Source organism: Schistocerca nitens, chromosome 5 (genome assembly GCF_023898315.1).
Source record: "Schistocerca nitens isolate TAMUIC-IGC-003100 chromosome 5, iqSchNite1.1, whole genome shotgun sequence".
NCBI lineage: Eukaryota > Metazoa > Arthropoda > Insecta > Orthoptera > Acrididae > Schistocerca > Schistocerca nitens.
Window position 1 is genome coordinate 128,407,581 of NC_064618.1, and position 25,517 is coordinate 128,433,097.

General features: G+C 39.1%; 1 protein-coding gene across 4 annotated transcripts in view; it reads left to right on the plus strand.

Annotated features, from left to right (window-relative positions):
- Positions 1–25,517, plus strand: part of LOC126259967 (serine/arginine repetitive matrix protein 2-like) — a 400,597-nt gene that overhangs the window by 47,750 nt on the left and 327,330 nt on the right. The window lies entirely within an intron of this gene.

A 25,517-nucleotide genomic window follows, 5' to 3' on the forward strand; every position in this document is an offset into this window, starting at 1 on the left:
GGAGATGATGTGACATATTTTATGTGCCCAAAGATAAAAATAAGAGCACACACAGTGGAACATTTACCCTTATCAGCTACCTAAACTACATTTTCAACTTTCATGAACATCTTTTGTCGGCCTAAGATGATAAGAATGGAACATGTTATTCTGCAGAAACCCCTGTCACACTACAATACTTAGACTATAACAGGTTGGTGGCTGGATGGCTGTGGGAGTTATAGTCAGCGTCACATATAGAGACCTGGGGGGCACTCATCTGGACCCACCCATGTACTGACCCGATTATTTCTTTCAACTTATTTTATTACTTTCAGTCCAACTTATAAACATATTGCTTTCAGCCTTCTCACTTTTACTAATATGAATCTCTCTACGCAAAGGCATTCTTTAACCTGTAACTGTCTTTACTCTTAATTGGATTGGTGGGAAATAAGATGCGGGTGGGATTTCCCTTGTCACAGAGGAGTCCCCTCGTCTGCTCTGACCTACACACTACCCTGACACATATATTTTTACTTCACTTTACTTCTCAGCTTTGGCATCACTATTGCTTGATTTTACCACTCCTACATACTTCCATAATTTGATCAGGTTTCTCGCTGTCATTACTAACTATAGATGGTCTCTCTCTTTACCAAGGGACTGATTACCTCACTATTAAGTGACAACCAATCAACTTCAGCGGAACTACCAGGAAAGCTTTTTTATAAAACCAGTAGCTGAAATTTTGGCTTCATGAGAGAGAGGATTGGTTGGTTGATTTGGGGGGAGGGGATCAAACAGTGAGGTCATCGGTCCCACTGGGGATCAGACAGTGAGGTCATCGGTCCCACTGGATTAAGGAAGGATGGGGAAGGAAATCGGCAGTACCCTTTCAGAGAAACCATCCTGGCATTTGCCTGATGCAATTTAGGGAAATCATGGGAAACCTAAATCAGGATGGTTGAAGTGGGCTTGAAACGTTGTCCTCCCGAGTACGGGAAGAGAGGAAAAGCATCTGCTGGAGTAATGCTACTGATTCACTTTGTATCATTGATTTCTGAGTACATTCTCCTATGTTAACAGATACTGCTCAGTGGTAAGTGATACATGATTTGCACCACACCCTGATTTGGATACTCAGTTGGTGCTGAAAAGGAAGCTACTGAAATGGAGTTTGAGATACTAACTGGGTACTGTATAGCTAACTGATTGTCAATGGAAATTCACACAGCATTCAGGAATGAGTGGATCTTAAGACAGTTACTATCCTCCAAGCTACTAAGTCTTCCATTCCAAAGAATTTAAGCCAGCAACGAAGATGGAACTGATTAGAGACAAATTTCTGAGTGCTATTATTTGTTTCATGAAGTTCTTATTGTTGTGAGATTCATGAGAAGGGATATGAGGGAGAGGTAGTAGGTGACCAGTTACAGGCAGAAGTGCAGCTGAAGCTCTAACGCTAGCCCAGGAGAGACAGCCAGACAGTGGTGGAACATGTCTCAGAAGTCACGTCTGCACCACCTGGGATGCACGTCAGAGCAGTCACTGAGAGGGCCACTTGAAGCAGTACTTCCATCAATGCAGAAGTGCCCCTTGCATTGGCTTTTGACACACCACCTGGTCATGAGAAAGTATGTAACACTATGTTGTAGTACCTCACAAAATTCAAAATAAATTCATTTTGTTTCTGTTCATCTAAATCTGGAAGAAAAAAATATTTCTTTGTTTTTTGGATGTAAATGATTTAAATACCTTATCTGAAGTCTTGGAAAGACTATTTTCTCCATTTGTTATCAAAGTTTTTCCTTCAAGAGCACACTGGAAAGGTATCAAGCATGTAGTGGGCTTTAACTTCAAAATCACTTCCAGAGTAGTTAGAGATACCCAGCGTTGACAACCAGATGCTGCTAGAGATAAACAGTTGTGCAACTTGCTATCCAACACAAGCAAATCTTAATTGGTATCTTTTTTTAGCTTTAATTATACATGGAGAAACAATTTTCTTAGATAGCTCTACCAGTGGGACTTTGGAGTTATCTCCCTATCTTAAAACAGCCCCCTCTCTGTATTATTTCAAATTTAATGCTGGGGAAGATGTGATTGGACTAGTTTGAACAGGAGGACTGATACCACAATGAAGAATCATGTTTTGCTGTCATTGTCATTGCCTTAAATAGTACAAAGCCTATGGCAGAAAGCCAGTACAGTGCTCCTTACACATGGATGGTTTTACTGTATTGTGCAAGAGCCACAAGAAAGTTGCAGCTGATATGAAAGAGGTTAGAAGTATGCTTCACTTATGCAGTATGCCAAATTATATGAACTTTCATGGTCATGATTGATACTTAATCAACATATACTTAAAACGAGGAATATTGTTCTGAGTGTGAAAGAGTTGATGAGGTTGTTGGGCTTCATATTTGATTTAAAATTGTACCTAAGGGATTTGGAAATGAGATCCCAAAGACCTACAGAGACAAGCACATCTGGATATCATCATCACTGTTCACCCTTAGGAGATTCGACTGGTCACAGGTGCCTGTAATAATCCAGTCAAGGAAGGAAAATTGGGGGAAAAATCATATAGTCACAAATTTTTACAAAGTGCTGGGAGAGAGTGTCCTGAACAATATACTAAAAATTCTGACTAATGGGGTGTGAGCATTGTGGTGGGAGTGAATTTGAAAGTCAAGCTTTTAGGTTTTTCAGAAAATACCCAAAAACCACTCCTCCAAGTGAAAATTCATCTTATTACAAAATTAAAGTACATTAAATTTCGTACAAAAAATGTCCAATTCATTTTTTCTGTAGTGCTAAAAGTTGTCGCATGCAGGGGATGGAAAAATCACAGATTATTAAAAATATTGTTCTAATTGTATAAAATTAAATGTTTATCTTTAAATTAAGTGGGTTAAAAATAAATTTTAATTGTGTGTACGGTATCCAAGTCCAGTAGAGTTGTAGTAAGGAATAAATTTTGTTCAGGGGATGTAACAGGGTGGAGGGAGAGATGTGTGGGGCTGAAGTGTGAGGGAAAGTAGGTTGCTGGATTGTGTTCGTGCACTTCTCTCCTCCATAGGTCTGCAAACTGAAGGTTGTGCAGGTGATCCCCACTCTATCTACCTTACTATGTCATAAGAAGCAATTACAGGGAGTTTCACAAAGATAAGGGATCTGTTCAGAAAATTCCAGAACTTTGTCCACAGTTTTTTTCTACACTTACCCTATATTTATTGTGCATGGTCTCCTTCTGAATACTTAAATACAGAATTGACATACTGCTTCCAGTGCCAGTTCCACTTCCAGAAGCTTTCTTGGTATGCCTTTTGCTGGATCGCGTGAAGCGCCGTCTGCGAATTTTCTTTTGTCTCGTCTATCGTCTCAAATCTTCATCCTTTCAACAAGGTTTTCAGCTTTGAAAATAAAAAAAAAAGTCTGCAGTGGCCAGGTCTGGAAAAGTACAGAGGATGAGGCCGCACAACAATTTCCTTTTTTGTACAATAGTCACGTACCATCTCTGAGCTGTGGGACAAACTTGGTGGCAGCACAATGCATTCCTAGATGCTGTGTCAGGATTTCATGAAATGATCCAACTGAAATGTTACCTTCTTCTGCAATCTCTGGGACAGCCAGTCTTCGATTGGCATGCACAAGTTTTCTGAAATTCCTGATACAACCATCGTCGGTAGATATTGAAGGGCGTCCTGAACGAGGGTCATCTTCAACTTCCGTCTGGCCATTTTTAAACAGTATGAATGATTCATAACACCAAGTATGGCTTAAGCACTCATCACCATAGGCTTCCTGCATCATTTGGTGTGTCTCTGTAAAGGTTTTCCTGAGTTTCACACAAAATTTAATGCTGATGCGTTGCTCCCTTAACTCTTCCATCTCGAAATTCACAAACTGTGTGACACAACAATTTACTCAGTACAGCACTGAACAATAACTAACAGACGTAGAACAACAAAACTTCCAGCAGTTACATATTAAACACAGAAGTGTGCTGGGCAGTTACACCATTGATGCAAAATTACGAATGTTCTGCAGTTTTTTGAACGGACCTCATATATGGCTCCTCCACAGCTCACCTTATGAATCAGTGGCAACACAGTGCGCAGACATGCGCGGGGACTGTTTACTTTGCACAAAATGTGTTAACACTATATGGAATGAAGATATGAGTTACTAATAACACTAATGCAGGTAATGAATATGGACATAATTTATGTAAGTTTTTGCACATTGTCCTACACTGCCAGAGGGGAATTTGATTCTTAGTCTTCCTGTGTGGTAACTGTAGTGTTCTTCTGGGAGAGGCAACACACCCTACCATGGGTGCTGATCTCTTTCCAGTTTGGAGAGAACCTCTCTAGTACTTCCTGTCCAGTTCTTGTATGTGTGTAGACAAAATAACTTCACCAAGCTTGTTTTTGTACAGTGGAGTTATTTTCAGTTCATTAAGTACGTATTAAAAAAAGTTAAACAGCTGGGACTGTCAGCTGTCTACCACACTGTTGATTTCATTATCTCCACTGTCAGTGTCTGGAATATGAAGGTGGTTTGAAATGTTCTCAGAACGGAATAGAAAAAAAGTACTTAACAGCAGTGAAACTTTTTTATTTTTAAATGTAGTCTCCTTGTGGATTAATGCAGTTGGTCCACTGATATTCCAGTGCCTTGATTCCATATTGAAAATGAGTTTCCTCCAGGCCTGCAAAATAGTTGTCAACTCCAGCTATCAAGTCTTTGTTTGGAGTGAATCTTCATCCACCAAGAAAAATTTTCAGTTTTGGGAAGAGGTGGAAGTCTGATGGAGCCATATTAGGTGAATAACGGGGGTGTGGCAACAGTTCATACCTTAGTTCATGTAATTTTGCCGTGGTGATGGCACGTGTGTGGGCACGCATTGTGTTGATGGAAGATGACTTTCTTCCTTGCTAAACCTGGCCTTTTTTCACTTATCTTTCATTGCAATTTGTCCAGGAGGTTAGGGTAGTATTCTCCAGTAATTATTTGCCCCATGGGGAGATAATCTACAAGCAGCATCCCCTTCGCATGCCAGAACACTGATGTCATGACCTTTCCTGCCAAAGGAATTGTCTTTGCTTTCTTTGATGGCGGAGAATCAGCATGTTTACACTGCTTTGACTGTTGATTTGTCTCTGGGGTATAGTAATGCACTCAAGTTTCATCTGTGATCACAAACCGGCACAAAAAATCTTGTTCGTTTCTCCTAAAATGTGCCAAACATTGTTCCGATATGTCCATTCTCGCGCATTTTTGATCCAGTATCAAGAGTCACGACACCCATCTTGCAGATTTTTTTTTTCATTTCTAATTCTTCAGTTGAAATGTAATATACCCTTTCAGATGACATCTGGCAGGTGTAAACAATTTCACGCACTTTCAGTTGGTGATATTCCAAGACATTTTGTGCTCTTTTGCAATGATTTCTGGAGTAGTGACACATCTTGTCCGACCACCGTGCGAATCACCACCTAAGCTCTCCTGACCAAATTTAAATTCATTTGTCCACTTGGCAACAGTTGAATATGAAGGAGCAGAGTCCACCAGAAATCAGCATGAATGTCCTTTGCTATCATACCTTTCTTTATGAAGCACTTAATCACTGCTTGAATCTCGACTTTTTTTTTTTCCTCTCCATCTCCACAAATTGCTACGCGGGAATGACAGAGCCACGTCACAGCCATAGCTCTCTTCCGAGAGTACTGACGTGGCACGTGTTTGCAGTCCTACGAATATCACTCGAACAATTCATTTCGGTCGTGCTGACCTCTTGTGGTGATTCCAAGAACTTTTCAAACCACCCTCATACTTCTCACAGTATGATTGGTATCAGATGCTTCAGATCGGCCTCAGCTCTTCCAAAATCTGAAGAGGACCAGAGGTTCTCTCTGCAACAGAAGTAGGTCACCTAGGTGTTACAGAACTACAGGTAGTTCAGTGTAAGTCAAGCAAAGCGTTATAGTAGGTTACTTTTCTAGACTTGAACATAATCAGCCCCATTCCATCAGACATATACACAATCTTGGAAGATATACCGTGGATGTGTGGTAAGTGGCCGTACTCAGTGCAGCTGATTCTACAAGTGTCAGAAATTCGTGAATGTAAAAGGCTTGCGCAGTCTACCAGCAACATAATTAATGGTGAGACAAGTGCAATAGTTATTTGGTCATTCATTAATTCACCACCATTTGACTAAAACATAATTACGCAGCTTTACAATATGCTGTTAACAATAAAATGCAGCAAGTTGCCACTTTTACCAATAGAGTCCTTTTTTTACTAATACTGCATAGGTTACTGAGAACATGATACAAATGAAACACATAAGAATGTATTTTATGTAATAGCTCACTTGACTGCAAATAATCACTTCGTAAGAAACAGGAAATAACTCCACTGCATAAACATGAATGAGCTTGTCTGTAAACTGAAAAGTGAGCAGCGCTCATGGTGGGGGAAGTTGCCTTACCCAGAAGAACACTAAAGCTGCCATATAGGATGAGCAAGAATAAATTTCTGCTCTAGCAGTGTAGAACTGTGTGAATAGATTTCCCTAGATTCTGTCCATATGCATCACCTGTATTAGTGCTATTAGTAATTCATATCTGAATTCCATGTAGCGTTAATGCATTTTGCATGAAACAAACACTCCCTGGGCATGCCTACACATTGTGTCACCAGTGATTCATAAGGTATGCTGTGGAGGACGTGTATAACTTCTTGAAACACCCTATTGTTGCTTCTTGAATAACTTTGTAATGTAACACACTTTATACTCTGTGTCAAATCTATGAGTATAAGAATGATTATTGATAGCAAAATTATTACAGAGTATATTAAACAGCTGGCATGTGTTTCTTGATGGTAAATGTATCCTTAAATGTTAAACTGTTTTCAGTGGGGTGTGGGGGCAATGTTTATTGTCAGATATAACAGCATTAGAGACAGACAATAGTTTTGTATTGTGCTCCTTTCTTTATCTACTTTTGTAAGAGTGTACTGCTGTGAAGATAGAAGGAGAACACTAACATAAAAAATATTTGATAACAAAGAATTGATGCCTAATATGCTCAAATCACTTGATTCTGATACTAGTAAATTTCTAGAGAATCCAAGATTCTTGGAAATGTGGAATCTGAATCGGTGCATGCCACATCCCTAACTAAAATCATTATGGATAAAGCTTTTTCCTCCAATTCCATTTATCCTAAGTAATTATTAGTGCTACTGCTTTTATTGCTATTAGGTAGTAGATAAAATTTTGAGTGATTGGCTAGTAGTTTCAGGTAATTCGTGCAATTCTGTGGGTATTTAGTTAATTGGAATTAACACAGATCCGATCATCTGACAGTTATTCAAACCTATGTAGTTTAGTGAGAAGCAGCATAATCTCGTCTTTGGTTATTTAATCTGTTAGAGACAATAGTTTATTGAACAATTGCAAGATGGTTAAGAAAAAAGGACCTATTTAAAGTGCTTGAGTTTGGTATAGCGATTGAGAACAACTTCCTAAATTTTTTACAAAAGTATGCTATAATTAAGCTACTTAATAGAAACAATACTTTTTTTACAAAAATCCTTTTAAACCTGAGTGTCGTTTACATTTTTTTATTATGTACTACCCCTAGAATAGACCTTATTAATGATGTAAAAAGTTATGTGTACAGTCCAATTTATTTCCACTAATAATTCTCCTTTAACTCTCGAGCAGCTTTTTCAGCTTGGTTACCCAACCAGTGAAGCAACAGTGATGCAAAACGCCTTTTCCAATACAAAATATAAGTTCAAATTTTTTTTATAAGCTCTGCTTGTCAATTAATCTTTAAAATTCATAAATGCCTGGGCATTTATGTATTTTGGGCATTTGCCCAGGCATTTCTCGTAGGCACTCAACTGCAACTTATAAATACCCAGGAATTTTACACCATGATCCCCACTTCATTTTAAAGATAAACATTAATTTTATATTTTAGAACCATATTTTTAATAATCTGTGATTTTCCCATTCCTTGAATGTGGGAACTAATAGTCCTACAGAAAAGATGAATAGGACTGCTTTTTTTTTTAGATTTAATGTAATTTAATTTTGTACTGAGAAACATTATTGATATATGGCATTGATTTTGAGTTATTTGAGAAGAACCTAAAAAATTGGCCTTTAAACCCACCCTCACCCCATTGCTCACAATCCACCGATCAGGATTTTTAGTATTTTGTTCAGGATGCATCCTCCTAGCATTGTGGAAAAGTTTGCACTACAAAATTTTTTTTTCTTTAATCGATGTTCTTTGGTCTTCATGGACTGGGCTATAGGACCAGCTCCTTTCAAGCCTGTATGTTGCGCTGTCACTGTCCATCCTGTGGTAATTCTTCATTTGTTGTAATTCTTCATTGTATGTCATTTATATAGATTATCTGATCCATAATCACCTATATTCTACCTGGTTAAGCACTCACACATATAAATGACATCCACAAATACACACAGAATAACAAAGCAAATTATGATTTACTCAAAAGCAAACTTGTGACACTTCGGGAAAAAATCTGCCCTTACTAGGGCTGGAGAGATTGATTACTGGATGAATTTACTGTCTGTGATGTTGAGGTATATTTGATTATGGGGACACTGGAGCAGATGTTACGACTCAGAGTAATGAAATCGTTTATCTGTTTTAACTCTTGAGTGTAAATAAAGCTGTTCAGTGCAGGTATCAACAATGAAAGCAGTACAGTTAGTCCAAAAATGCCCTTCGTCAGCATCATCATCTTAGGGATGTTGGTGACACTATGCTTGGTACCAGGGTAATGTTCCCTTGCTTGAAGTGACTGTACTATTGAGGCACAGCATTATGTATCCCAGAGAAGAGTGGTTAGAAGTGATGGACATCAAATACTTGTAGCTGAAATTCTCTACTGTCTTTATAACTTCCTTCCAAATCGAGCACTACCCTTGGATGAGTGGCTTCTTTCTTTAGTGAAGGGATCCATCAGAGCATCAGAGTGAAATATTGGAAGGAACACTTACCTTAACCAGTATTCAACCAGCCATCATTACCTAATTTTAAGATCTTCACAGTTTATTAAAACTTTATACAATTTACTAATTTACTTATTATTTTGTGTTTCTTTTTTAATGGTTTTTCATTTAGAATGGCATTATATTAATTGAATTCAGGTGTTGACAGTAATTGTGTTATGCAGCTTTAACCCTTATTACAGCATCAGCAATTTGTTTGATGGCCCTTCAGTGGTTGATTTTGAAACTTGTATTTCAGTTATCTCGTATCATATTGGTACTCTGTCCTATGCAACATATGAGATTGGATTCATTTGGGACAGACTTGGTTGCTTTTTCATATCAGTTGGATATTTGAATGTCATTAGTTTTGCTCATGGCTAACATACAATGGATGGTAGTTGCTATCACGACAGTAATATTTTTTATGGTATTGAGATTTCATTGATTACCACTGCTTGAAATCTAAGATGTCAATAGAGACCATCTGAGCTACCCAAGCACAACTCACAACTTGTCCTCGCAGCTTCAATTCTGCCAGTACCTCGTCTCCTACCTTCCAGACTTCACAGAAACTCTCCTGCAAACCTTTTAGAATTAGCAGTCCTGGAAGAAAGGATATTGCGGAGACATGGCTTAGCCACGGCCTGGGGGAAGTTTCCAGAACGAGATTTTGTCCCCGCAATATCCTTTCTTCCAGGAGTGCTAGTTATGCAAGGTTCGCAGGAGAGCTTCTGTGAAGTTTGGAAGGTGGGAGATGAGGTACTGGCAGAATTGAAGCTGTGAGGATGGGTCGTGAGTTGTGCTTGGGTGGCTCTGGTGGTAGAGCACTTGCCCGCGAAAGGCAAAGGTCCCGAGTTCAAGTCTCGGTCCGGCACACAGTTTTAATCTGCCAGGAAGTTTCAAAATGACAATTTCTTTGAAAGTGAAACAATTTTGAATCTGTGTGGTATTGCTTAATGCTTATAGTGTTATATTTGTGCATTCATTTTCAACCATATATATAAAAAAAATATTCTACCAAAATGAAGTGAGATGAAAACAGTGAAAAGAACACCTGCCACGAAATAACTGATCAGAATGTTGGTTGATTAACAAAACCTCTTTCATGTACAGCAACTTACATATGCTGTGTGACAAAGGGTTACCTTGTATCACTACTAGTTTTTCCGTCTCCTACTCCACTACTGGTGACAAATCTGGCAGCACACCTCTGAATTAGGTCAGTGTGTTCCTTTAATCCAACATGGAGCAGATCCCAAGTATTTAAGCAGTACTCAAGAATGGGTTGTACGTGACCTATTGTCCTATATGTGATCGACTTTATAAATGAGCTACACATCCCTATAATTCCCCCAATAAACCGAAGTTGACCATCTGCAGTCCCTAATGCTGATCTTACAAGCGCGTAACATTTCATAGCGCTTCACAGTTTATGTCTAGATATTTAATCAGCATGATTGTGTGTCAATCAACACATGACAAATACCATATTCAAACATTAAGGAATTGTTTCTCCTACTTATCTGCTTCTACTTAATATTTCTACTTTTAAAACAAGCTGCCATACATCACACCATACTGAAATTCTAAGTCAATCTGTATCCTCACACAGTCACTCAACAGTGTCACTCTCCCATACATTACAGCACCATCAGTGAACAGTTGCAGATTGCTGCTCACCCAGTCTGTCAGATCATATAGTGGGCAAGAATGGTTCTATAACACTTCCCTAGGACACTCCTGATGATAGCCTTGACTCTGATGAGCACTAGCCATCCAGAACAATGTACTGGGTTCTATTATGTAAGAGGTCTTAGAGCCAGAGCCACTCAAATATCTGGGAACCTATTCCATGCAGGAGGACCTTTGTTAACAGTCTGCAGTGGGGCACTGTATCGATTCTAAACCCATGCTGATTTGTGGACAGAAGCTTTTTTATCTCAAGGACATTTGTTATATTCAAACTTAGAGTATGCTGAAGAGTTCTGCAGGAATCTGATGTGAAGGAGATTGTTCTGTAATGTTCTTATGTATAGGGGTCACCTGTGCTTTTCTCCAGACATTTGGGACTTTGCACTGGATGAGAACTTCATGATAAATGCAAGCTAAATAGGCAGCCAATACCAAAGGGTACTCTTAGTAAAACCGAATTGGGATTCCATCCAACATGGCAACTTATTTGTTTCAAGCTCTGTCATTTGCTTCTCTATGCCAGGCAAACATCTTTCTATGTCCTCCATAGGGGAATCAGTGAGACAATCAAATAATGGTATGTCTGTAGGATCCTCCTGCATTGATGATTTTTTGAACATGAAATTTTGAACTTGAGCTTTCCTTTTAATGTCTTGTATTTCCATACTGGACTGGTCAGTGAGTGACTTGGTAGAAGCCATTGATTTCCGTAGTGATTTTACATAGGACCAGAATTTTTTGAGTACTTGGCAGTCCCTTCGAATGTTCAGAGATGTCACTAAACCTGCCCAAAGATGTAAACAACCATGCATGAGCAGCGTCTATTAGACGGAGGGTGTCCAACAGTCGATCAGTTCCAGTCATTACACCAGAAATGAGGTACACGGCTCGTGTTGTCTGTAGTTCAACCATGCCTAGACGGTCAATACCATGGTTCGATTGTGTCCACATTGTTACTTTGTGCGAGGAAGGGCTCTCAAAAAGGGAAGTGTCCAGGCATCTCGGAGTGAACCAAAGTGATGTTGCTCGGACGTGGAGGAGATACAGAAAGACAGGAACAGTCGATGACATGCCTGCCTCAGGCCGCCCAAGGGCTACTACTGCAGTGGATGAGCACTACTTATGGATTATGGCTCGGAGGAACTCCAACAGCAACACCACCATGTTGAATAATGCTTTTTGTGCAGCCACAGGACATCGTGTTACAACTCAAACTGTGCGCAATAGTCTGCATGATGTGCAACTTCACTCGCAAGTCCATGGCGAGGTCCATCTTTGCAACAATGACACAATGCAGTGCAGTACAGATGGTCCGAACAACATGCCCAATGGACTGCTGAGGATTGGCATCACGTTCTCTTCACCGGTGAGTGTTCCTTATGCCTTCCTTATGCCTTCAACCAGACAACTGTCGGAGACGTGTTTGAAGGCAACCCTATTAGGTTGAATGCCTTAGACACACTGTCCAACAAGTGCAGCAAGGTGGAGGTTGCCTGCTGTTTTTGGGGTGGCATTATGTGGGACCAACGTACGCCCACTGGTGATCGTGGAAGGCGCCGTAACGGCTGCATGAAATGTGAATGCCATGCTCTGACTGATAGTGCAACCATATCGGCAGCATGGACAATAATTCGCGCTCCCATTGAGCACGTCTTGTGAATGACTTCCTTCAGGATAATGACATTGCATGACTAGAGTGGCCAGCATGTTCTCCAGATATAAACCCTATCGAACATGCCTGGTATAGATTGAAAAGGACTGTTTATGGGCCGCATGACCCACCAACCACTCCGAGGGATCCACGCCAAATTGCTGTTGAGGAGTGGGACAATATGGACCATCAGTGCCTAGATGAACTTGTGGATAGTATGCCACGACGAATACAGGCATGCCGGCCGAAGTGGCCGTGCGGTTAAAGGCGCTGCAGTCTGGAACCGCAAGACCGCTACGGTCGCAGGTTCGAATCCTGCCTCGGGCATGGATGTTTGTGATGTCCTTAGGTTAGTTAGGTTTAACTAGTTCTAAGTTCTAGGGGACTAATGACCTCAGCAGTTGAGTCCCATAGTGCTCAGAGCCATTTTTTTGAATACAGGCATGCATCAATGCAAGAGGATGTGCTACTGGGTATTAGAGGTACCGGTGTGTACAGCAGTCTGGACCACCACCTCTGAAGGTCTCGCTATATGCTGGTACAACATGCAATGTGTGGTTTCCATGAGCAATAAAAAGGGCGGAAATGATGTTTCTGTACAGGTTCCGGAACTCTCAGAACTGATGTGATGCAAAACTTGTTTTTGATGTGTGTGTATCACAAGACTGTCCATCCAAACCAACTGCTATGAATTCAAAGACGTCCCATTCTATACTTGCTAGGTTAAACTTGTTTCCAACTAATATTGTAAGGTTGATGGGGTACTTCTGTGGCACTTTTCATTGAATGATTCTGCAGCTGTTAAAACTGAATCAGGTGGATTGTAAAACATATGATTGCTAACATTAGTTTATCTAAGCCTTTGTGAGATTTACTTACTAAATTTACGACAATGCTGTCAGACCAGACACTTACGTAGATACACTCTCAATAATTCTGCATTGGGCAATAAATAGAAGGGAAGCACTGTCTACTATGCTGCTCAGCATACTTTGTCAAAAGAATAACCTTATTGTTCACAGCATGTTCCATGCAGCATAAGATGGCCTATATGAATACACAGTATTAATGTTGCACAATAATATTTATTTAATAATTCATTATGAACTGGCCCTTGGCTTCGTAAGCCATTGTCAGATAACTTAATACTAAACAGGTAGTCCACACGTCATCACAGTTCACAGTTGTCCAAAGATTGTTTCTCAAAGATACGCGACATTATCAATACAAAAACACGAGCATAATGTAATACTGAAAAAGGCCCTGAACAAATAAATCTTACATTACAGTATACTCAAAGATTAAAAATATATGAATATGTAAGTTATATATGTTGTGGAAATGAGTTATGGCACAAACGACTACTATGTTATAGCTACAAATTGGTGAATTTGATGAACAGTCCCTAAAAAAAGGGGGGGGGGGGGCAGTGGGGAGAAAGTAGTCTGTGGAATGTGGGTGTGGAACAGTTACAACAAGCGTATTATCTAATGGTGAGAGAAATATTAACTGACTACCACTAGTTTCGTGAAGATGAGTGGTGTTACTGGTTTTGGTCATTAGGGCCTCATCCAGATTCTTTGATTGATGTTTATTAATGACGAGAATTTTTAGTAATGTTTGTTTTCTGCCTTTGGTTCCTCTATGCAGAACGTCACATTTCATGTCATATAAATGACACTCATTCAGAGCATGTTCAGTAAAGGTGTTCATATACTCTTAATCTTTAAATATTCTGTAATTTACGATTTATTTGTTCAGACTCTCTTTAGGTATTATCTTATGCTTGTAGTTTTGTATCGATATAGTCTGTATCTTTGATTAACAATCTTTGTACAGCTTTGCACTCTCACCAAAGTTGATGGACTATCTGTTTATCTTCAAGTTACGTGATGATGGCCTAGGAAGTCCAATGCTGTTTCATAACGAACTATTAAATAAATATTATTGTGGAACATTAATACTGTGTATTCAGGTTTTTAATAAGACCATGTTCCTCCAAGAAAGGATTAAATATTCCATAAGTATTGTTATTACTGTTTCTGTTCTCCAGAGCATGGTGTCATAGTCTCCAAGCACAATAGACGGAGAGAGATATATGTGTGATTGTATTTAACATTATTAAGAGGCAAATGAGGGAGTTCTACATCTGCATCAACACTCATACTCTGCAAGCCATTGTGTGGTGATGGCAGAGGGTACTCTGTACCACTACTAGTTATTTCCTTTTTTGTTGCACTTGCAGATAGAGTGAAGAAAAAATGACTTTCTATATGTCTCTGTATGAGCCCTAATTTTTTGTATCTTATCTTAATGGCCTGTACATGAAATTTATGTTGGCGGCAGTAGAATCATTCGACAGTAAGCTTCAAATGCTGGTCCTCCAAATTTTCTCAGTAATGTTCCTCGAAAAGACCATCACCTTCCCTCCAGTGATTCCCATTTGAATTCCTGAAGCATCTCCATAACACTTGCATGTTGTTTGAACCTACCAGTAACGAATCTAGCAGCCCACCTTTGAATTACTTCGATGTCTTTCTTTAAGCCGAACTGATGTGCAACCCAAACACTCAAGCTACACTGAAGAATAGGTCACAATAGCATCCTGTATGCAGTATCCTTTACGGATGAACCATACTTTTCCAAAATTCTTCTAATACACCAAAGTTCACCATTCACCTTACCTACCGCAATCCTCACATGCTCGTTCCATTTCATATCGGTTGAAACATTACACCCAGATATTTAAATGAAATGACTGTGTTGAACGGGTACTATTAAATGGTTTACACACAATTTCTTTTATTTGTATTCCTTTTACACAGCATTTTAATTAACGTTTTAACTTCTGTTTCAGTTGCTCTTATTTTTTCTTCCTATCATTATTCTTCTACTTGGAATATTTGTGTATGTGAATCTGATTATTTTTATTTATGTATAATAAAGTTTAAACATTTTAAAATGCTGATCTTCCAGTTAAGAAAACAAAAGATGAAATAATCTGTTCATATTGTCTGCGCAGTGGTGTCAAGAATATTTTTCGTTTAGAGATGTACATCTTTTTGGATGGCAATCATCATACAAACATTTAAAACAATATTCACCATATAGTGGAGTGCTGAATCGCAGGTAGGCACAACAAAAAGACACTCACAATTATAGCTTTCGGCCATTAAGGCCTTCTTCAACAACACACACACACACACACACACACACACACACACACACACACACACACAAATGCAACTCACACACATGAATGCAGTCTCAAGCAACTGAAACCACACTGCGAGCAGCAGCACCAGTGCTTGTTGGGAGTGGCGACTGGGTGTGGGTAAGGAGAAGGCTGGGGCAGGGAAGGGGAGGGATAGTGTGCTGGGGGTGACGGACAGTGAAGTGCTGCATGTTAGACGGAGAGAAGGCGGGAGGTGGGGAGGGGGAGGGGGAGTGGGAGTGGCAGAAAAGGAGAGGAATAAAAAGACTGGGTGTGGTGGTGGAATGACGGCTATGTATTGCTGGAATATTGTTACATTCCGTCCTGGATTTTCCATTGTTTAAACATTTAAAACATAAATTGTGCTTCAGACAAAATAACATGGATTATGATTTAAATGAAAGCAGGGATTGTAAGTAAAATGAAATTCAAGCAACTTGAGAACTAGAAGTAATGATTGCAATAACATGGATGAAAAAGGTTTGATTATATAACAATAATGAAAATCACATGAACAAGGATTCCAAGTGGAAAAAGATTGATAGGAAGAAAAATAGGAGCAAATGATGTATTTCATATGAAGACAAACATGATGTGACAAATCAATATAGAAATTTACATTTAAATCAGATAATTGAATAAAAATAATGATCAAAGTCATTTTGATAAACATTTAAAAATAAAAAAAATTCAATTTATATGATGAGATTAGAACTGATAACCCTTTTCATATGAGCTCAATACCTTAACCATTACACTTTCCAACCAGTCTGCAGATTGTTACCATTTGTAAAGCTATACAGCATCATGTGAAATTCCGAAATATTTTTTCATCGATTACTCGCAAAAGAGGGCACATTGGGGTGACTGGCTGCAGGATGTGATTCCTTGGACCTTAACCTACATCACCATATAGATTGTTTCTAAAAGTTGATCCCTCCTCTGAGGACCTTTCCTTACAAGTTCAGCACATTGGCTATGCAACATATGCTTGCACTGGAAAGCTCATCACTATCACTTTCCTATTCAGTTGTACAGCTGTGGGCATGTTAAAGTTATTGTTCACATGCTGATAGCACATGTCTCTTTCAAAGGTGCAATATGCTCTGTTTACTCAGAAGTGCATGAAACAGTTAACCTAGATACACTTATAGACTTAATGATGCTCTCATTGCACCAGCTCCAAGGTAAAGTAAAGACTGATTCACACCGGATATCAACAGAGTGTCACATCATGGCATGGCATTGTTCTGTCAGACAGTAGTGAGTTCTTGCTAGTTGGAACATTGTTATCATCACATATCACCGGTAGTCAGTTCTTGCTAGATGGAACATTGTTATCATCACACATCACACTGTTAACTGTGAAAGTTAGGTTTAAGGGTCCATCTGTTTCATTAAAAGTGGGTACATAACTTCAGCATAAAGGAACTACTAATGATGGTAGGATTTCTTAAGAACCAGAGCAAAGTTCATGATGGATCTTCTTGATAAAGGCCATGAGGTAAATTCTACACCATTCTGGGAACTGAATGAATAGGAAAGTGGGTAGAAATATTTAAAAATATCAGCATTTATTTTCTTTAGAAAATAGTTATGTACAGAGCCACATTGCTGAGAAGGTGTGTGTTACTTTTTTTTTTAATCTTTTGCATCTAAATATCGTTGTAACTCTCCCCCCCCCCCCCCCCCCCACACACACACACAAAAAAGAAGAAAAAAACCTATCCCCCCCCCCCCCCTCAATGGAGTAGATATTCTGAGTATCCATTCTGCAGAGTTTCTGTCCGCAGCTATCATAGTGATGAGAGCCACTGTACACCTTACAATGTATTCACTGAGACTAAAATGTGGCCAACAGATGGTGCATTTTCACAACAGCCAAGATATGAAATAGCTTGTAATTTTATTTCTTATGTTCAAGATTGAAAAGGGCAGTTGCTACTCACCATGCTTTCGGCCAAAAAGGCCTCACACACACACACACACACACACACACACACACACACACTATTCCATCCTGGATTTTCCATTGTTTTATTTCTTAAGTTCAACATATTTTGAACCATTTTCTTATAAATAACATGAAAATGTAATTTATGTGAACATGCATAACATACCCGATACATATGTGCGTGTTATGCAGTTGAAATAGTAGAATGGTACTGACATGGTGTAAACACAGTGATACAGCATCCATCAAACCAATCTGTGTGACTGGGATTAGAAAGTAACTGGACAGATGTCACATAGGAAAGTACATTCAGCTTCACAAATAAAATTGAGGCTGTGTGTTATAAAACAGTGCTTAGTTACAACTAACAAGTAAGAACAGAAAGTATTGTTGCTCAGTGCTTAGTACTTTGCGCTCCACTTTCATGTTACTTGTACATTTTCTACTTCATTCCATGAGTGAACTTAGTCCGTTCATGCATCTCTCTCTCTCTCTCTCTCTCTCTCTCTCTCTCTCTCTCTCTTTTTAACGGTAAACATGCTGGTCTGCACGCCGACATAACTCACACTTTCTTGTAGTGCTTGTTTTCTTTTGTTTGTGAATAGGCAAATAATTGGTTCATAGATACTAAATATATATCAGTAAAATTAATTTTTCAAATACTTGAATCCTGGAACAATGAAGTCATGAATACTGAGAGATGGGTGTAGTTCTTAATGAGCAAAATTCAGTGAGGTAACAATTCTATAGATCTGATTGCAAATCACAGAGTAAAAAATGTTTCTGCTTGATATGAAGATGGTGCCAATATTAGAAAAATTTTGTTTCTTTTTGTTGGTAAAAGCTGTGCATCTGTGGAATAGTTTTTTGTGGTTTTTTAAAGAATTATTTCGTGCATATTTCATTCAAATGGATGAACTGGAATCCAATACAGTCAAAAAATTCATTGCGGAAAGAATCCAACTGATTTTATGCATTGGTTTTGTGACTGTGGATCAAGTATGGGTGGACCGCTACACACGTTAAACAAAACAGCAGTTTAAGAAGAATGTGTAAGATGTTGTTGTTGTTGTTGTTGTTGTTGTTGTGGTCTTCAGTCCTGAGACAACCATTTGATGCAGCTCTCCATGCTACTCTATCCTGTGCAAGCTGCTTCATCTCCCAGTACGTACTGCAGACTACATCCTTCTGAATTTGCTTAGTGTATTCATCTCTTGGTCTCCCTCTACGATTTTTACTCTCCACGCTGCCCTCCAATACTAAATTGGTGATCCATTGATGCCACAGAACATGTCCTACCAACCAATCCCTTCTTCTAGTCAAGCTGTGCCACAAACTCCTCCCCAATTCTATTCAATACCTCCTCATGTGATCCACCCATCTAATCTTCATCATTCTTCTGTAGCACCACATTTCGAAAGCTTCTATTCTCTTCTTGTCCAAACTATTTATCGTCCATGTTTCACTTCCATACATGCCTATACTCCATACAAATACTTTCAGAAATGACTTCCTGACACTTAAATCTATACTCGATGTTAACAAATTTCTCTTCTTCAGAAACGATTTCCTTGCCATTGCCAGTCTCCATTTTATGAGGGCTATCCACAAAGTACATTACGTTTTGGAATTAAAAATAAATAAAGTATTGGAAATTTTTTTATTATATACAGATGAAAGCCACACTTAAATACTACTTTTCTACATAGTTGCCATTTCAATTAAGGCACTTATCGTAGCGATTGACGAGCTTGGAAATTCCTTCGTCGTAAAATTCGGCCGCCTGCGCCTTCAACCACGTGGTTACCTCTTTTGGGACAGAAAAGGTGTGATTTTTGTGTATTTCCTGGAAAGGGGCACTACAATAAACTCTCAAAGGTATTGCCAAACTCTGCACAACCTCAGAAGAGCAATACAAACAAGCGCAGGGGAAAGTTGGTCACGACAATGCCCGGGCCCACATGGCAAATGCCACTCGTGAAGTTCTCGAATCTTTTAAGTGGGAGTTGTTTCCTCATCCGCCGTGCAGTCCCGACCTGACACCGAGCGACTTCCACTTATTCCCAGCAATGAAGAACTGGTTGGCTATGCAGCGTTTTGATGACGACGCACAGCTTCAAGAAGTAACCACGTGGTTGAAGGCGCAGGCGGCCGAATTTTACGACGAAGGAATTTCCAAGCTCGTCCATCGCTACGATAAGTGCCTTAATTTAAATGGCAACTATGTAGAAAAGTAGTATTTAAGTGTGGCTTTCATCTGTATATAATTAAAAAAATTTCCAATATTTTATTTATTTTTAATTCCAAAACGTAATGTACTTTGTGGACAGCCCACGTATATCCTGTCTACTTCAACCATCATCAGTTATTTTGCTCCCCAAATAGCAAAACTCCTTTACTACTGGAAGTGTTTCATTTCCTAATCTAATTCCCTCAGCATCACCCGACTTAATTTGACTACATTCCATTATCCTCATTTTGCTTTTGTTGATGTTCATTTTGCTTTTGTTGATTTTCATCTTATATCCTCCTTTCAAGACACTGTCCATTCCGTTCAACTGCTCTTCCATGGCCTTTGCTATCTCTGACAGAATTACAATGTCATCGGTCAACCTCAAAGTTTTTATTTCTTCTCCATGGATTTTAATACCTACTCCGAATTTTTCTTTTGTTTCCTTTACTGCTTGCTCAGTAAACAGATTGAATAACATCAGGGAGAGGCTACAACCCTGTCTCACTCCCTTCCCAACCACTGCTACCGTTTCATGGCCCTCAGTTCTTATAACTGCCATCTGGTTTCTTTACAAATTGTAAATAGCCTTTCGCTCCCTGTATTTTACCCCTGCCACCATCAGAATTTGAAAGGGAGTATTCCAGTCAACATTCTCAAAAGCTTTCTCTAAGTCTACAAATGCTATAAACATAGGTTTGCCTTTTCTTAATCTAGCTTCTAAGATAAGTTGTATGGTCAGTATTGCCTCACGTGTTCCAATATTTCTATGGAATCCAAACTGATCTTCCCCGAGATCGGCTTCTACCAGTTTTTCCATTCGTCTGTAGAGAATTCACGTTAGTATTGTAGTGACTTATTAAACTGGTAGTTCGGTAATTTTCACATCTGTCAGCACCAGCTTTGTTTGGGATTGGAATTATTATATTCTTCTTGAAGTCTGAGGGTATTTCACCTGTCTCATACATCTTCCTTACCAGATGGTAGAGTTTTGTCAGGACTGGCTCTCCCAAGACTGTCAGTAGTTCTAATGGAATGTTGTCTACTCCCGGGGCCTTGTTTCGACTTAGGTCTTTCAGTTCTCTGTCAAACTCTTCACGCAGAATCATATCTCGCATTTCATCTTCATCTACATCCTCTTCCATTTCCGTAATATTGTCCTCAAGTACATCGCCCTTGTATTGACCCTCTATACATTCCTTCCACCTTTCTGCTTTTCCTTCTTTGCTTAGAACTGTGATTCCATCTGAGCTCTTGATATTCATGCAAGTGGTTCTCTTTTCTCCAAAGGTCTCTTTAATTGTCCTGTAAGCAGTATCTATCTTACCCCTCGTGAGATAAGCCTCTACATCCTTGCATTTGTCCTCTAGCCATCCCTGCTTAGCCATTTTGCACTTCCTGTCGATCTCATTTTTGAGACGTTTGTATTCCTTTTTGCCTGCTTCATTTACTGCATTTTTATATTTTCTCCTTTCATCAATTAAATTCAATATTTCTTCTGTTACCCAAGGGTTTCTACTAGCCCTCGTCTTTTTACCTACTTGATCCTCTGCTATCTTCACTACTTCATCCCTCAAAGCTACCCATTCTTCTTCTACTGTATTTCTTTCCCCCATTCTTGTCAATTGTTCCCTTATTCTCTCCCTGAAACTCTCTACAACCTCTGGTTTAGTCAATTTATCCATATCCCATCTCCTTAAATTCCCACCTTTTTGCAGTTTCTTCAATTTTAATCTACAGTTCATAACCAATAGATTGTGGTCAGAGTCCACATCTGCCCCGGAAATGTCTTACAATTTAAAACCTGGTTCCAAAATCTCTGCCTTACCACTATATAATCTATCTGATACCTTCTAGTATCTCGAGGCTTCTTACATGTATACAACCTTCTTTCATGATTCGTGAACCAAGTGTTAGCTATGATTAAGTTATGTTCTGTGCAAGGCTTCCTGTGTCATTTCTTACCCCCAATCCATATTAACCTACTATGTTTCCTTATCTTCCTTTCCTACTATTGAATTCCAGTCACCCATGACTTTTAAATTTTTGTCTCCCTTCACTATCTGAAAAATTTCTTTTATCTCATCATACATTTCTTCAATTTCTTCCTCATCTGCAGAGCTAGTTGACATATAAACTTGTACTACTGTAGTAGGCATGGGCTTCGTGTCTATCTTGGCCACTATAATACGTTCACTATGCTGTTTGCAGTAGCTTTCCTGTACTCCTATTTTTTATTCATTATTAAACCTACTCCTGCATTACCCCTATTTGATTCTGTATTTATAACCCTGTATTCACTGACCAAAAGTCTTGTTCCTCCTGCCACCGAACTTCAATAATTCCCACTATATCTACCGTATTTACTCGAATCTAAGCCGCATTCGAATCTAAGCCGCACCTGAAAAATGAGACTCTAAATCAAGGAAAAACATTTTTCCAGAATCTAAGCCGCACCAGAAATTTGAGACTCGAAATTCAAGGTGACAGAAAAGTTTTAGGCCGCACCTCCAAATCGAAACAAAGTTGGCCCATTATAATACGAGACATAATTTAGGTCGAATGAATGACGATACAGTTACAGTAGTTTGGTTCAAGTCGTAAGTTTAGCAGTTAAGCTTTACCAGGTAGCCATTGCTATGCGTCAGGCGCTCCGTCTGTATTTCGGGTACCCTTCCTTTTTCACGTGCTTCGTCTGGTTCGAATTGATTGCTTATTTTTCTTTGATCTGATAAGTACCGTTCTCTTTGTTATAGGTGTTTACGTCTCTCTAAGCTGAAAATGCATTACTGTATTGTGCCACGCATTGTTTATCGCTTTCTGATAATGAGTGTTTACGGCCTGTCGCCGCTCGCCGCATGGCTTGCTTTTGTGCACGGTACCGCCGATTACAATTGGAAAAAAAAGAGGAGTCGTCTCATTAGCAAAACAACTGCTATTTGTTGTTACTTACACTGCCACTTTCTTTCATAATGATCAACAAGAACCAAATAATAGACTGCCTATGATATAAGATGTTCTGAACGAGAGTTTAGCGAAAATTTTTCTCCGTTTGAAAATCTTTGCAGACGCCTCTTTTAGTACATTACATTCTGCACCGAAGTTAGAGTCATCTTAGATTTTAAAATCTAGTCAATTGCCGTGCTTCATTTCTGGCTGTATCACTATTAGGCATAAGAATAATACAAATATAAACATGACATGATATGTGTATTCTTCCGCGTTTGCTGTTGTCTCACTCTAGTTTCGTAGTTAATTAGGCAGACAGGATTTAAATAAGATAGCTGCAAACATGAAAGAATACATGACAAAATGTTTATATTCGTATTATTCTTATGGTGAAGAGAATACTGCATGTGATTCACAGTTCATAAAAGTTCCTATTAGCAACCATCTCTTCTCACAGGTAGGAAAAAATTCAGAACGTAGAGTGTCCCATATTGACAAACACCCAAACAGTCTTGCCAGTCGGATTTTGTAGTACATTGAAATGCTGCTGCATTCGAAAATGAACAATACGAAATTTGTATTTCCTTCGTTGGATAATGTATGAAAATGCAGTGGTCGAAACTCGGGGAGGAGAAAAAAGCTCGTCTCCCACTTTTTTAATTTTTATTTATTTACTGACGCAGAGGTTTTGGCGCCAGTAATTATCTTTGTGCCTGCAAAGCATGCCTGTGTAGCGCTACATATATGCGACGGCAGAAGTTAGTTGTGGCGGCACTTACCAACATTTTTCAGAACTTCCGCTTACTTTGCACTCGATTCTAAGCCGCAGTCGGTTTTTTGGATTACAAAAAACCGGAAATAAAGTGCGGCTTAGATTCGACTAAATACGGTAACTTTAACCTATCCGTTTCCCTTTTTAAATTTTCTAACCTACCTGCTCGATTAAGGGATCTGACATTCCATGCTGTTTGCAGTAGCTTACCCGTAGTCCTATTTTTTATTCATTATTAAACCTACTCCTGCATTACCCCTATTTGATTTTGTATTTATAACCCTGTATTCACCTGACCAAAAGTCTTGTTCCTCATGCCACCGAACTTCAATAATTCCCACTATATCTAACTTTAACCTATCCATTTCCCTTTTTAAATTTTCTAACCTACCTGCTCGATTAAGGGATCTGACATTCCACGGTCCGATCCATAGAACGCCAGGTTTTCCTTCTCCTGGTAAAGACGTCCTCTTTAGTAGTCCCCGCCCGGAGATCCGAATGGGGGACTATTTTACCTCCGGAATATTTTACCCAAGAGGACGCCATCATCATTTAACCATACAGTAAAGCTGCATGCCCTCGGGAAAAATTACGGCTGTAGTTTCCCCTTTTTTTCAGCTATTTGCAGAGCAGCACAGCAATGCCATTTTGGTTAGTGTTCCAAGGCCAGATCAGTCAATCATCCATCATGTGGAAGATAGTGGCTGATAATCAAGAAAATTGAGGTCAGATCCATGCGTCTTAAAGATTATGGCCAGTATTTTCTGGAATGCAAATCTGATTATTCTTACTTTATTCCCTTGCAGAGGGCAAAACAAAAAGTGGTGAATACTGCCAAGTCTCAAAGACCAGTTGGATGAATGATTATGTAGATAGAAGCTTTGATTATAAAGAAAAAAAAATTGTTCACTAGTATGGTGTCCACAATTTTGAGCTAAAAAAATGTTGTAACAGCCTTAAGTGAGTGTTCTTAATGTCTTCCAGAATTATAATCCGTTGATGGAAGCTACTATGGGAAAAATTTGGAACATACTCTGTTGACAGGAAAGGGTACTGCATTTATTTTTATTTTAAAAAGCTACAGCTTTCACTAGGACATGATAAAGCTTCTCTTAGTTGGCATACACCAGTATAATACCGTGCCCCTGTTGTCTTATTGCTTATTTATGCCTTTCATTCTAAAATTGTTTTGTGGATGTCATCCAGCATATTGAATGTGGATACATTGCCATACTGACTGATCTGCTAGCTGTGGTAGAAACGTCTTGCCCAAACAAGTGCAAGGCACTCCTCCATGTTATAAAGCAGTTATTGTGGGTCAGGGAAGCTATACTGGAGGCTTGAGAAAAGTCCAAGTAATTCGTTTCTAGATTTGCACTTGAAACTGCACCTCTACCATAACTGATAGGGCCAGCGACCAGTTTTGTTTTGCTATTGTCATTATACAGTGCCAGGTTTGTGGAGGATCTAGGTACCTGAACCTTAAGTACGTAGAAAGGTCTTTCTTGTTATTCCATCCAAAATAATTTGTTTTCTGCTGCAGTCCTAGTAATGAGTCTGTCTTGGTATTGAAATCCTTAACAAACACCTGTAGTAGGTGCATAGCCTGAGAAAGCTTATCATGTGCTGAATAGTAGCAAAATGTGTTACATCTGCTAGTTTTTCTATTATGGGCTGGATTCATGTTCCCTTAACAAGATAACTAAAGAGTTGTCTTTTGTGGACAACAAATAAGCCCCCCCCCCCCCCCCCCCCCCTCTTCTCTCTCTCTCTCTCTCTCTCTCTCTCTCTCTCTCTCTCTCTCTCTCTCTCTCTCTCTCCACAGACCAGTGTTTTGATCCTGTTCAGACTTTTTTAAAAAGTGATGTCATCCTTGTATTGAAAGATATGTCATTCATTTGAGGTGTCAAAGCAAAGTGTTCATCATGCATTCAAAGATACATGGGATGTTACATAGACCAAGAGAATTTTTAATTTGTAAAGGACGACAGATGTTAATGATGTAGTTTTTTCCCAGT